The following is a 15,930-nucleotide window of genomic DNA, read 5'->3' on the forward strand; positions in this document are numbered from 1 at the left end:
TGCCAACAGGCCTCTGGTCTCCAAGGAGTGTTCTCTCATCCTTTCGGATATTGAATTTCAACTAACATTCTGGGGTGTTTTCTGAGGCCCTTTATACTAATGAATGATGCAATCATCGAAAATTATTGCATCAGAAAAATTTAATATTGTATAAGCCAAATTTCATTTTATTTCGACCATTTTTTTTTCGTTACTATAAAACAGATATTTTTAATACCAGTATCAATTTTTGGACATACTGTAGTGGTTCTTGTGTTAAACAAAGAAATTGGATGGCTCTGATTAAAAAATCTCTAACTCGCAACTTTTAAAGTCTCAAATTTTAAATGCAGAGTATTATGAAAAAGTTCAAAACCTTAATTATATTAAGGGTATCCCCAAAAATACTATTTTGCAGATATGTTGGTGTATAAGAGTCGGTAAAATTCATTTGATGCTCTTTTATGAAGTAAAAAAAAAAAATGAATTTGTTCCTTTTTTATACTAGCCTGCTTTTATGTGGATACGTCACATAATGGGACTAGGCCCAAAAGAGCTCACTGTAATATTGGTGTGATATGATATAAATAGATTTTTCAATCTTCAATCAATCATATTTCTTATACTCTAATTTAATATGTGTATAGCACTATACAACAGCATTTTCGTCTGCCGGCAAAAACCAATATATATTAAGCCATAGATTAGGAATACAAATATTAAAACTTTCAATTGTTCTAGGTTTGCCCTAACGCATGTTTAAAAAAAGTACTATTTTTGGAGTATAATTTATATTCAAAGCCATATGTTGAAATAAATTAACTAATTATATAAAAATTTAACGTAACAAAAATTCATTAAAATGTTCCATCATTTGAAATATAAGCTATTTTTATATTAATAAGTCGAAACGACTTTTGTGGGGGGTAACTCTAGAAACCTTAAAAAAGAAAAAAATATTATTAATTTTTTTTTATTTCAAAATAGTGTTGGGTTTTTATGGGGTTAAAATCGGTCCTGCCCCTATCACCCCGTCCCAAATTTTATTGTGTACTTTATTATGCATAATTTCCACTAATACTAAGAGACTCTGTTTACCAATTAAATTAGTAAAACTTTAAGCATTTTTCATGTTAGAGAATATTTTTCAATTATTCATAATTTAGGTCTAATAAATTTGTAAAATAGATGACACGTATAATAACGTCTATTTCCATTGGCCATATTTACTTTTTAGAATTTTTTGAAGATTTCATTACGAAATATTGGTTTTATCTCGAAGTGTCTCCCTTTGCAATGTATAGTTTATAACCAAGTCGATAACATATATAATAGAAGGGGATAAACTGATTCTTATCCAAGAAAGTATAGAGTTATAGTATGTTATTCATTTTTGCCCCGTTATCAGCTTATTCTTGTTTTGAGAAACCATATTAAAATTTGCTTTTGGAGCTTATAAGGCCAAAGTTTGAATTAGTTAGCCTTTATTCAATCTAAGCAGGGTACCTTACATTACTGTAGGTATTTTATAATTGGATTGGTACGATATGCTGTGCTTTTGTATGTATTTATAAAATATTATTATGCTTAGAAAATATTCAATCGGCGTTTCATTTGATATATAGAAGTTCAAATAACATCCCAATGTTATGATTCACTAGGACCAATATAGGAAGTAGGAAAAATAATCAAAGTTAAAAGATATGTGAGCGTTTTATAACTTCTTAGACCTTATGTTTTTTGAATCCTTACTTTTGTCCTATATATGAAAAGTAGTTAATTTGTATTTAGTGTTGGCCAATATTTCGGTTCATATTTGGTATATATACACAAAAACAAGCTACAATGTTTTTTCTCCAAATTGAGTATTGATTACGTTTGTCAATTTCTATTGTCAAATTCTTTTGATTATTCCTTTGGGGAAACTGGAAATTACACTATATTTAGTAAAATTCATTGTGATACTAAAATAATTAGAAATTTATAAAAACCTGTATAATAGGACATTTCAGGGGCATACAGTCATATAAAAAATATAAGCAATAGCTGATATTTTTGATTATTCTAACTAATTCTAGAAATAACATTAACTTAAGTAATCCTTCATAAACTATGTAATTACTTAGTTCGTATGTCTAATAAATTACATTCACGCTTTCACAATGTAGGTTTTCCTTAGATAATTCATCTATATTTAGCTAAATTAGATGCAAATGTAAATTTGATGTCAGTAAAATAAATTCATGCAAAACTATTATTTATCAGGAAAAAAGAATTTCAACAAAGAATTTCAAAAATCAGCTTATTAACTTATACGGCAAATAATGGAAAATAGTTTTCGTTTTACTCATTGCATTTTCTTATGTCTACACTATTTTTAAACGGTGAAAAATAGATGAAAAGTTAACCTATAAAAGATATAGGATTTTATTTTTTCATTATTGAATGATATTTATGGGAGATCAAATCTATTAACTATGTAATACATCCTATTAAAAAACTAAAATATTTTAAATTTTGTAATAAAAATTATATTGAACCTCATACAAGTTCATAGTGGATTGGATTTTTACCACAGTGTAGTTGATGGTGCTAAAGGATACTGATTCACCATCCTTGCATAACGGTGTCTTACAGACAACTATGAAAGTTATAAGCCCAAAATGTTCAAGATATTTTACAGACCTCTATAGATAAAAGATGGGATAATATAGAAAAGTGTCCTTACATTAGAATGACACACAGTGGTATAAACCCTTCCTTCGTGGACTGCTGGTATCAAAAATGATCCCGATAAAGTTTTAAAACTATGTTGCCTGATAAAATAATTATTTTTGAGTCTGTACTGACGAATATATTTACTACACAAGTTTTAACTTGTATCTAAATATTTAAAAAATGAATTATGATATGTCTGAGTATATGTTAGAACAAGGAAAAGTCGGAGGTTCAAAAGTGATTCCACCATGCGCTAAATAGCATTAACTGTTCTAATGCTAATTAATAAGTATTTGGCTCCAAAATTTTGTCTAGCTCTACGTTTAAAGATTTACTAAATAGATTTTATTTATAAGACTAGGGGTTGAACATAAGATACAATTTTACAGTAGAGTCAAAATGGAACGAAAAATATTACCATCATCGATATATTATTTGGTTGTAAACTTATTTATATACATTTTACTTATTAATTTTTGTATTTACTGATAACTATGTAACTCTAATTTACCTTCGTAATTGGAAAATTAATTCCAATACAGATTACTAATTAAGTATATTCTTACAAAATATATAGTTATAATTAAATGGATGCATTGATGCCTAGTTTTTCATCTTTTAAAATGTAAACATTAAAAAAAGAAAACTAATTATAAGAATTTTGGAATATTATTGACAAGGATCGTATATGTTAAAAGGATATGGCTCTTTACCAGAAAAATTATATCTTAGAATCTTAAAACTCATATGTATTTTTTAAAAGCAGGGGCTGTGAAATTTTGCATACACTAAATATGAGAATTTTTTTCTCTGCTGATATATTTTTGTCTCTTTTCTGAAAGTACATTACCACATCTATCATGAGTTTACGTACACGTACTTGTATATAATATTATATTTCAAAAATCTTGCATATAATTATTATTAACCCTCAACAATTTTTTTGTTTAAAAAATAAAGAGACATTTAAAATGTGCCTTCTTTTTATGAGTGAAAGTACTATTATAAATAAAACGTTGAAAGTACGAAAATAAATATATTAACTCACCGAACGTCTTCACATTGAAAGGAAGAATTTAGGAGTTTTGAAAATTGTAATACTGAAGATTCTTAGAAATAAATAAAATGTTTACGCATGATATATTTGATAACAAACCTTAAGAATGAATCGGGTTTCTTTACGTTAAGTTTAATTTCCTATCATTCATGATTTAAATATATATATGTATTACCTGGGAATAATAAAATACTGCTATTTTAATGAAAAAGATACTTTTTTTTGTGTTTTTACTTCTCTTCCCTTCTTTACCTGTACTTATACTTATATAGACATAGGTATATGTTTATATAATTTGTAAGCACAGGTATTATTGCCATCATTAAATTAAAAGCTTCTGCCATTAAATGAATGGAGGACAAGAGATAAAATTTTATATATAGGTATATTTATATGTTATATTATAACCATAATAAATTTATTTCACTCACAAATAAATTCATTAGTCTCTACTTATGAAAAAATTAAAGAAATACTTTTTATATGCTTCTCCATCATCATGACTTATTTTGTAAAAATGATCATTTGAGTGCCCCTTTTTTTAGGAGTTTTATCTTTTTGTCTGCACTTTTGTAAGTCTTGGGCACTTTTATTACGTAAACAATTAAGTGTATAACTTTTTGTATTAGTTTCACATATTTTAAAATAATTTAAGTGAATAAATTTTATTTTTATTTTACATAATGTTTAAATTAGAATAAGTTAAAGGTTTTATACTTCAAAAATTCTACCCTTCCGGTTAAATATCTCTCTACCCAATTCCTAAAACGATGGTATTTGTGGTAGGTAGCACATTTTTTTCACAGGTAATTATATAACATAGTATTCAATGGGATTTAGGTTTGGCGATAACATTGGGCAAAGTAACTTTGATCAAAGTCTCACAAACAAATATTTTCTTTGTAAGTTGGATTATGTTACTTTTGATGTATGGCTTGGATCCGTATATGAGCTGTTCAGAACATGAAAAACATTCTTTCAAAAATACTTTTCTTTTGAATGATATTCATTTTCTTATTTATCTAGACTGGAGGAAAGGTTTTTCCATCACTTCCAATGACTCACAACATTTTTGCTGATTGAAGTTACTTTAATCTTTTCATATATCTACCACTTGGAGCTATATCAAAAATAATCACTAAATATTCAGTGCCCAAAACTTTCTTTAGTTATATTAGAATAACTTTGATGTTTGTTGACATTCAACTGTAATTAAAGAAAATTATTAGAACTGTTTAAGTCAACAAAATAATCGCCAAATATTTAATTAAGGATAAATGGAATAATAAAGAAGTAATTATTACTTCAAAAAGTGCGATATTGAAACATTTTATGTCGTCTTTTATGGTAAACGGCATTCAAAAATCGCTATGTACAAAATTTCAGGCAATTTATGGTCTGGAAAAATATTTCTCTCTTGACTACCCTGAAGTTTACATAAATAAATTAGGAAATTTTTATAATTCATATGTTACCGGCCATATGTATAATTAGGCATTCTATAGAATACCTAGTTAATTTATATCATGCCTGATGGTGTCATGCAAACTAAATAATAAATTAATTTTTTTCTTTCACTTTTCTTAGGTATTCTGTGTAATACGTAGGTATTATATATAATGACCAGTAACTAGTTAAACAAAATCTTAAATTTTGACAAGATTGGATTATAAAACTTAAACTTAAATTAGATATTTCAAATAATAAACCTCAAAAATACATTTTATTTTACTTTGTGTTAGTTTTCTGATACACCAAACAAACGAAATCTATTTTTATACTTTATTTATAGTGATGGAAAATGATACGCTAGTCATCAAAAGTTAACCTTATAAATTGTAACTTATAAGAATATAAAGCAGCTTCAAGCAAGAATGATCTAGATTGGCCATATAAAAACTTCAATTTGTGCGGTAAAAACACCTTCTTGCATCTTTGAATATATTTAGATCCAAAGCATTTGTGAGTGCCACTCAAAATTCTAGAGTGACTCACTGTTTTGAAAATGAGCAAGATTGGGAGCAATAAAATTGCTAGAATTTTCGTTCACTTATAAAAATTTGTACTACTTTTTCCGATTGTGAATCGATCCTATGCTTATTCAATGACTTAAATATATATATTTTTTTAAATTGTAAAAATATATATGCATACGTTCATCCTTTAATTTTTTGTTTTTTCTTCTTTCTAGGTAAGGTGAATATTTAGGTGTGTCCTCTGTTAAATTGGAAATTGGTATAAGCAGATTATAAAGGCTATGTTTCAAAATTAGTATAGAAAAATATGACCTCGTTAATCATAAATATTTAAAGTTGACAACATAAATCGAAGTTAGTTTGACTAGGACTTAAATAATATTAGCAATAGTTTGAAGCTAGTTGATTCAAGTAACTTTAATTAGTTTGATGTTGAATTTCAAATAGAATATATTTTATCTTTTCACTATATTGGAATGAGAATTTTGGCGCCGCCTCCAAAAGATTGATCCATAAACTTTTCCTTTATAAATTAAAAATAAATTGAATCAGAATACAAAAAGTAATCAGGCTCCCATTGAGAAAAAGTACCAAACCCTGTTTTTTGTTGATGGGGCAGATATATATTCTGCTTGTAAGAAATATCAGTTTTCTATTCAATATTCTAAAAAATTGGAATCTTTCATAGTTGCGCAAAACCATAAGACACAAATTTGAATTAAAAAAGTTTTAATTTTATTTTATAGTGGTATTTCATATTTAAAGTTTTGTATAACACTGTTTACAATTCATAGCAGAAATGTTATTTTTATTGTTGAATATGTTTATTTTATCAAAAAAAAGTGTAAAATTAAATGATAACATATTAGATTATTTGTTGATGATTAGATGATAAAATAGTTAGTTTTTAGAAATTCCGTAAATATTTAAAACTGTTTGTTTTCCGGAATAAATCAAGTTTTTATAAACCTATTTCAACAAATTGCACCTATTTAAAATTCTTGTATAACATTGTATCAGTTAAAATACATTTTAGCTATTAAGCGTCATTATCCGTGGATTTATTAGAGATCAAAGAATGTTGTAAGACTGGAACTCTTCACATTTGAGCACGAGGATATTTTTCCGAAATCCTTTTTGTGACACTAAACGAAAATAGTTTAGGTATAGATTAGCAATATTGTCTATCTTTACCAACATGAGCCGAGATACCTTCTTAGGAGCGGATGTGCATTTTTTGTAGAATTATCATCGAGACTACCTTCCACATCTTTTATTTTTGCTCTCTTATCCCCACTGTAGTGATAGAAATGCTGATGGCTAGAGTCGTTATTAGAAGAGATTGAGTCCTTCCGACTGGCTGGTCTCGACATCGACAAATATGGAGAAGGCTTTATAGATGGGGGTTTTCACAGGCAAGGTTTCGTGATAATATATGCGGCAAATGTCAACGGTCAAACAGTGCCGATAGGGATTAAAAAATTAGTCGAAACATTTCTAATAGAACTCAACTCTTTTAAAAATGATGGATCCAGTGTTATGAAATATTAGGGCTCCATTACCAGTTTATCTTGGAAACAAAAAGGGAAGATATTAGCTTTTAAATATAATATATTAATCTCTTTTATGTGTGTTTTTGTTGTTGATATAATTTTACAATATTCTGCTCCCCCCCAAGACCCATTTTGTCACCTACGAGCGTGTATGAGGGTGAGAAATCACATCACACGAGGCGCTGACTACTTTCCCGTGAAGGGAATAATGTTTTGTGGATAGGAAAAAGAAGATGCTCAAGATAGGACATGTGCGTTCTACCTATGCACGTAACCGAGCAAGAAAAATAAATTCTTACCAAATCAAACAAAGATTATTACTTACATATTATATTACACGATTAATTAATAAAATATATATGTACAGATGTTTGTAAAAAAAAATCTAAGAAAAAAAAATTGTAAATTAAAAATTATTAAAAAAAAATTGATTAAAAAACAACCGTTTTTTGTACATTAAAAAATTGAAGCAATTAAAAGATTTCCATAAATTGAAACAATAAAAATTTGAGAGCTAGAGTTACAATTAGTTTAGTATGTTGTCTCACCCTGTAGTTATAATAGAATTAGTGTGTACTATTTGTATCTATAGCTTTTTACGTATTTGAGAAAAAGGGACTCATACACAGTTCGTGCTCTCTCCTACTAATATTGAAATATTCAAAAAATAATATTTTATAACTACAAAATGTTTAAATCATAATAATAATTCTAACTACCTAACATTTGAGCTCATTCAAAAATATACATACATTTGAGAAAACATACCTTCATAACATTATTTTTTGATAGATTACATAGTACATTTAGAAAAGAGCTCTTTCACATTTTGAAAGAATCTATCATTCAAAAGTATAAAAATAATAAACCTTTATTCATATAAAAAATGTTCACAAAATTATTTTACAAAAGTATTCCCATTAATCATAATTATTCTCTTTTTTTTTTTTACAGAGTATATAAATTAAGTATCATATTTATGCAAATCATTAGCCAATATTTTTTTTGGCGTGAAATAAGAAAAACATATTCATCTTTCTTTGTAGTCAAAACTGTTTGTTTTTACCGTTGTTATGTATTAAGTTAAATAATGTAGCTCTTATGATAAATAGGTTTTTGAAAAAACCGTCATTGTATGTACGTTGGCATTTATCATATATAAGGTGCAGCAACTTAACTTCATTTTTTATCCTGTTAGGTAATCAGGCGGTAGAAGTTATAGCAGAGGCTGAATTCTAAAGATACCATTAGTATTGAGGTCAGTCCTTATTTAGGACTGAAAAATACAATCCTGTTCAATTCAATCATGGTCCTGTCCATCTCAGTCCAAACAGGTTTTAAAGTTCAGTCTTTGATGAAGTCAATCAAATTTATTTCTTCTTTCAATGAAATCTAGTACTGACATTCTGAAAGACCGAATGTCTTTAGACCCGGTCCCAAGGACTGATAGAACCTGGCCTAAGACTGTACGGAACCAGAAAAATAACGGCTGATAGAATACTAGCTATCATGCATTGGATTAGTGAGGAACGTATGCTTATTGTTGAACAATAATATTGCCAAAAATTGTTTGCATATAATATTTCATGAATTTAAACTAATTGAAATTTAGTTCTTGAGTTTTGATTTGTGCCATTTAGGGAGATCCGTTAATGATTTTAATTTACCTATAATATATTTTTTTTAAATATTAATAAAAAACCATTGTATTAATTCATTTTCATAATTTGAAATTAGAGATTGTTTTTAACGCAAATAACTCAACGGAAAATAATGCAAGAAAAATAAAATTTGTGCAATCAAGTCAGATATTATGCATTAAATATAATATATGCATGTATGGACAACGTTTTTAGATTAATCTTTTTTGAAGGATTGGTCGGAAACAGAATAGAAACATAAACAGAGATTAAAAAGCAATCATTACCAACCAATTATCAACTATTTCATAATTAAGTTATTTAAAAAAGTAGAACTATAAGTATTATAAAATACTCACGTTCAGCTTTTTGATGTTTAAAACTCCTCCAATGTATTTTTCTTTTCTTGATATTATGGTGTACAAAATATAACACCTTTGTAGCAGTAACATTTTGACTAAAGGTCAAAAAGTAATTCCTTTGAAGCTAGCACTCGAAAGAACGTGCTCAGCAAAAAGGGCATATTCCGCTTTTGTCTATGCAAAATTTACATTATTAATGTGAACTCCAAAATTATCCGTAATGTACACAAATCTTTTCCTGGGACAAATCAGTAAATAATTTTTCATTGTATGTCAGACATTTTAATTTGTTCTTTTTTTATTTTAATCAAATGTTAAAATTATTTATAACAAAACTTCTAAAGAAAATTTAACGCTTTTGTTTAAATCGTAACTGAACTGAAGGCAGTACAGGTTAACCATAAGTCATTAAGACACATACGGTATATCAGAATAATATTAAATCTTTAAAAAAAGGAACTACACATAGGCTGATTTACCAAATTGAAATCGGAAAGCCGATATATTGGGTAAAATATCTGCATCGTATCGTATAAAAATCTTATAACTTTTTATATTTTATGTTGCAATCAGAAAGAAGGAAATAATAAAAAAATAATTGTTGTTAAATTTTTGTAGCCATCCTTAATACACAAAATAATCACACTTACATGAATGTGCATATGTTATTGCTTATGTACTTCTTAAAAAGAGTGAGACACAAAGTTTGCCTTCCTAGTCATTAAATGAAGTTAAAAAAAAAAAAACAAGATAAGGTTTATTCATCACCAAGGCCTGTGAAGTTTGACTTCCATAAAAATACATTTTTTAAATAGTGATCTTGCTAACATTATTAAAACGGGAATCAATTCATGAATCTTTCCATTATAAGTCTCACAAGTCAGCCTTTTCGATCATTCACCAACAAGGGCTAAACCAAGATGAAAATGAAGCAAAGCAATTGTGAAAAAAGGAAAAAAACGATTTCAGGGATACAAATTCATCTAATTATTTGTAAAATAATTTTTTAACAATACGTGATGGGAATATAGTTGGGTATCAGTCCATGTCTAATGCGAGTAACACACGGGCTGAAAGTGCTTGAGCTTTTCCTCGATGAAAATTATATATATTTTTTTATTATTATTATTCTAATTTGCTTTATAAAGCAGAGTTCCCATAGCACTTTTCAAGCCACTTCCTAGTTTGAACGTTATTTTTTCCAATCAAAAAGCAGTATAAAATCATTTTGGAAATAGGAAAAGAAGTGTCACACTAAGCACAAAAAAAATAAAAAATAAATAATTATTATACATTTCAGCTTGGGTAATACTTAGTATAGAAACATCGATAAATTAGTTTCAAAATGGATCCTACGGTCATTTGCTTTTTTAGTCAATTTGTAGTACCTTTGAAGATTTCTTTGGAGTGCAATTTGAATATGACCGTATATTTTTCTTAAATCGTCTAACATTATAACATATGAGTTTTTCTTTTTCCAAAAATACATTATTTATTGTTCATATTATTTTTTCCTTATTGTATTTGATCGATGAATACAATTAAAATATTAACGTATGCACTATGTTATTTTTTTTATTTTTTGTGATATAAACCTTCATTATGCAACTATTAGCTTATTTTTAGTTCATTATTTACATTGAGAATGTTCTTAAAAATGGCAATATTTATAATGTTATTGTTTTTAGGGGAAATTATTATTATTATTATTTTAGTCTGATTGGATAACTCGCAATTAATCAACCTATAAATACTGCTGATGAAGAAAAAAAATAGAGCACTGACTTCATAATGAGGACACAACACTTGCAGTAGCATTTGCAGCTTCGTTGATAGTATGGGTCGGAATTTCAAGTCAAGGTTTCTAACTTCTGTTAGTTTTTCTTTAAAATAGTGTTGTACACATGAACCATGAACGCTGAAAAGTCAAAAATTTTGGAGCCTGTTGATCTTCCTTGGTTTAAGCCCCGGAAGTGAAACAAAAGAATACAATTTGAATAAATTTTGATATTTTTTTGTACCTTCTCAAGTATATAAAAATAAGTATAATTAAACTTTTCCCTAAAATATCTTATTTTAGAACAATAGTTAATATATTTTGTCAACTCAGGTCTGAACAACCTGTACATAAACTTGTACATACAAAGTACAATAGATGTGGTAACCCGCCTCAAGTGTAAAAATGTCGAAGTAACATCAAAAGAAGGCAACACGTGAGTGATTTTTTCCAACACGATGTCATTACTCAGAAGACTGCAGAAACCGTTTGCATCTTTATTAGAAGTCCTTATAACATAAAGAAGAGAATTACAACAATATACAGCCCCATAGAGCGAAGAAGAACCAAAAATCCTTCAACAACAATAGAGGTTATTTCTGGTTTGTCTCCAGGTAGATCTTCTCCAACACTGACATAATCCCCTGGACTTTGATCTTTAGGCCGTCTTGATGAAAAATATATGACACACATATCATGAAATTTGCTCTGAACTGACATCATAAAAGCTTGGTATGCCATGGACACGGACATGGATCGTCAAGAGCTGTCAATCTATTTGCTGGAGTGTCAAGAATATTATTGATTGGGAAAGAGGATATAATTAAAAAAATATAACTAAATTGACTATTTAGATATATCACAAATTGGTGATAAGTTTTCTCTTTTTGATTTCATAAAATCACGTTTGTTGTAACTGAGTCATGCAACTACAAGTTTTAGGCCCCCATTCTGTATATCAAAAAATGAGTTGCTTAAAACTACTTTAGTACTTTGAAACTGGATGAAATCAACCATTTAATTCAAGATACTATCAAATTATCCTTTATTTCAAAATAATATTAAATAAAACAATGCATTAGTATAGCGTACACAATCATTTAGTCAAATAATATATATACAATATTATACATTTTGACAGTCATATAATTTATCATCTTTATGTTGAAGAAGAAACAATATTTCTTTTCTTTAAATCCAAAAATATGGAAAAGATTGATAAAAGTATAGTATTTTTGTATTAAATCGATCAATGCAGTAGATCAAAAATAGATTTAAATAGATGGAGGAACATTTTCTGAATGTTTTCAAAAGTTTTATTTTGGAAATGAAATTATTATAATTATTTTTTTGATTTACTTTATGATAACTCCATTTGCTTTTATGTCAATTCCTTTTTTTTTGTAATTTTTTTACGTAATTACTTATTAATTTATTTTCTTTGAATGCAAAAAAAATAAACTATAATGATAAATACTGGCCTTAAAAAAGTCAAATATTGAATTGCATTATTACAGACTTGAAGGTATTTTATGAGAATACTGCTTGAATTAAAAGAAAACGAGTGTATCTAGCTTCAAAAAAGATCTAATAATATTTTTGACTCACATATCAAATATTATAAATGTATATACCAACCATATTACAAGTTTCTACTTTGATCCTCGTTGACATATGGCTCACGAAATCATCCAGCACCTGTTGATACGACATTATATCACCATTGTTTTTTTGTATGACCCTGAAAAATTAAATTAAATTGAATGTAATTTGTATCATTTATCTTGATAATGCCTTGACTATTCTTATATTCAGCAATTTTTAATCAATATTCAGTTAACTTAATTTATTTTCTGAAAAGTGTTCCTGTTTATTTCATTTTGATTCCTATGATTCTTCTTTGCTTAATTTGAGGATTAAAGTGTACAACAGTAGCGACAAAATTGCATTACTATAGTGGTCATGGAAGAGCTTAATCAAGGTCCTATAGCACTTTAATAGCTCATCCTTGTTAGCTTGAGAGAGAGAATGGGTTACTCACACGCTGAGGAGGTTTTTGAATGGACAGCAGAACCGTAATTACAGGATAATGGAACCCACTATTTTTTTAGGAGTATAATTAATCTAATTCTTAATGATGAGTTATCCAAAGTCACACTATAGTACGTTCATCTCTCCCCCAATAACATAATCGTGATTATGGCATTGAACAGTGACATAGGACTTTAGAAAAAAGTACATATAATTAAATAGTTGTCGCGTTAAATACTACTCGAATTTAAGATACTTTCGAATACTTTTTTTTCCCCCAAAATTCACTAAAAGTAAGGAACATTTCATTGATTTTTTATCAAAAATACTAATTTAAGGTTTTTACCAAAATAATAACTAATTATTTCTTATCAAAACTCCAAAGTAATGTTTTAAGATTCTTTAAAAAAAAATCAATGTTTTGTATTCATACGAGTATTTGTAGCACATTTATTGATATTTAAGAGTGTAAAATGGATGGAATAGTTAAAAAAAAAGATATAAAATTTGAACGAAATAATTGTTTAACTCCTTATAATGTGATTAATTTTTTTTTTTACCTAACCACGTTATAAAAAGGGTATAAAGGACCCTCTGACCAAGGGTTAAGGATTGTGCTTGCTCAGGATAGCAGAACTGCAATTACAGGATAATGGAACCCACTATTTTTTTAGGAGTATTATTTATCTAATTCTTAATGATGAGTAATCCAAAGTCACACTATAGTCCGTTCATCTCCCCCCCATAACAAAATTGTGATTATGGCAGTGAACAGTGACATAGGACTTGACTTTAGAAAAAAAGTACATATAATGGAATAGTTGTTGCGTTAAATACTACTCGAATTTAAGATACTATCGAATACTTTTTTTCAAAGAAGTAAAAATTTCGTGATTTGTATTTTTTTATAATAATTCTTTCAATATCAAAATATTTATTTTAACTATCAATTAGTCTCATAATTCAATTTTTTCAATTGATAATAATTTTAGGTTTCTATAAAAGTTTCTTTTTTTAGATTAATGTTTATAATAGGAATTTCCTGAATAAAATTAAACGCATCTTAGCACAATATTTAAATCTTACTAAATTCGATATAAATATTCTCTTATAGAAATAATTTTACTGACATACCAGCTTTAATTTTTTTAATACAATTCAAATTAGAGAAGCAATTTAATTTAAGTTTTGTATTTTCTAATACTAACATTTATTTCTGCATTTTGTATTGTATTATATTGTTTTCTTAGAAGTTTACTTGAAGTATTTTGTGTAACAAAATAAGTATGTTACAATTTAAATAACTTTTTCCCCTTTGATTAGATGAAATTGTACCAATTAGTTATACATAAACATTTAATTACTGCCCTTAGACAAGTTTATTGCCTATTATATGTCTATTTCCTTCTTTTTGAGTAACATTGCATTAGTAAAGCTGCATAAAATATGACTTTTAAATCAAAAAATAACCTAGTAATACTGACCATTGTAAAAATCTTTGATTTTCTGTCATGATATTTCTTTAGATCATCTGTAAGCAGACTTGAGGGGTAGGAAATGAATAAAAATCAACTTTTTATCTAGCAAGGTCATAGGCAGGAAGGGCTCTGACGTCTATTTTCAATTCTACTATGTGTCCAACAAGGACTTATTTATTATAAATTTCCAACAAAATATCTTTATTTCTCTACGTCGTTCATGAGTATATGAAGAGGTGATTACAATATAGTTCGATGTTATATACTAAAGAAGGAAAAAATAATAATAATAAATAAATTATGATATCGAAATCTCTCTTGGCGAAATAAATTTAAATTATGTACATTTACATCAAAGACCTAGGTTCAATGGAGTATTAGTTTACTTATACTTAATCGATGCTACTGTAACTAACCAAATAAAACAATATTAAAGAAAAGATTAAAACACACTCTTTAGACTCCCAACTAGAATTTTTTTTCCCATGTTTTCATATCATATTTAAAACTGCTCTAAATATAAGTTGTTGTTTTATTGTCTACAAAGTAACTCAATATAGAAAAATTATCACTCACCCTTTATAAGTATATTCCATATTTTTGACGTCATTAATGAACTTGGCTGAAACGTTAACCCAAATATTAAATTAATATTATTTCGTATCCACAGTTGAAATTGACTCAAATTACAAAAATTAATTTTTACGACATTAGTTTTAGGCCTAAATAACATATAATTTGTGAACATTATAGTTGAAATATAATTATTTCTTTTTCGATAAAAACTTCTACAAAATATTAACTTCTTTTATTAAACTTTTTGTAATAAAAATCTACTCATAACTATGATGAGCTTCAGTATTATATGTGGAACAACAGCTAATATTACATTTGTAGCAACGTTTATATCCTAAATTGAAAATTTTGAAATAGACAAAGGAAAATAACAACTAAAAGTTAACAGATAAGTTAAAGTTACCCAGCCATGACCAAAAATTGAACAATTTATAAATAATTCCAAGAAAATACATTTTTGGAACAACAAAAAGTTGTATTGGTTCAGAAAGATAATTGAGGAACATACTGGATTAGTTTTAAAAAAAACAGAATTAGAGCAATTTCATGGAATTTCGGGTGCTGAATATCCCAGTTCACTAAGGAAGGTGTAAGCTCTACACTACAAATTAATGCAGCTGAATTTTGATTAGAGTCTTTTTTTCAAATATATGTTTTCAATGCATCTTATTTACTCATAAAAGTTAAAATTTTAGTTTGTATCTCCAAAATCCAAATTTTGGGAACAAAAAAATATACTAATAAAATATTATTATCTACATAAAATGACGAGATTAAATCATT

The 15,930-nt window shown here is 27.3% G+C and overlaps 1 protein-coding gene across 3 annotated transcripts in view; it reads left to right on the forward strand.

Moving 5' to 3' along the window:
* The window catches only part of LOC121132376 (lachesin), a 425,839-nt gene that overhangs the window by 81,621 nt on the left and 328,288 nt on the right, over positions 1-15,930 (forward strand). The gene's annotated exons all lie outside the window — the stretch shown is intronic.

This window comes from Lepeophtheirus salmonis, chromosome 2 (genome assembly GCF_016086655.4).
Source record: "Lepeophtheirus salmonis chromosome 2, UVic_Lsal_1.4, whole genome shotgun sequence".
In the NCBI taxonomy this organism is placed as follows: Eukaryota; Metazoa; Arthropoda; class Copepoda; order Siphonostomatoida; family Caligidae; genus Lepeophtheirus; species Lepeophtheirus salmonis.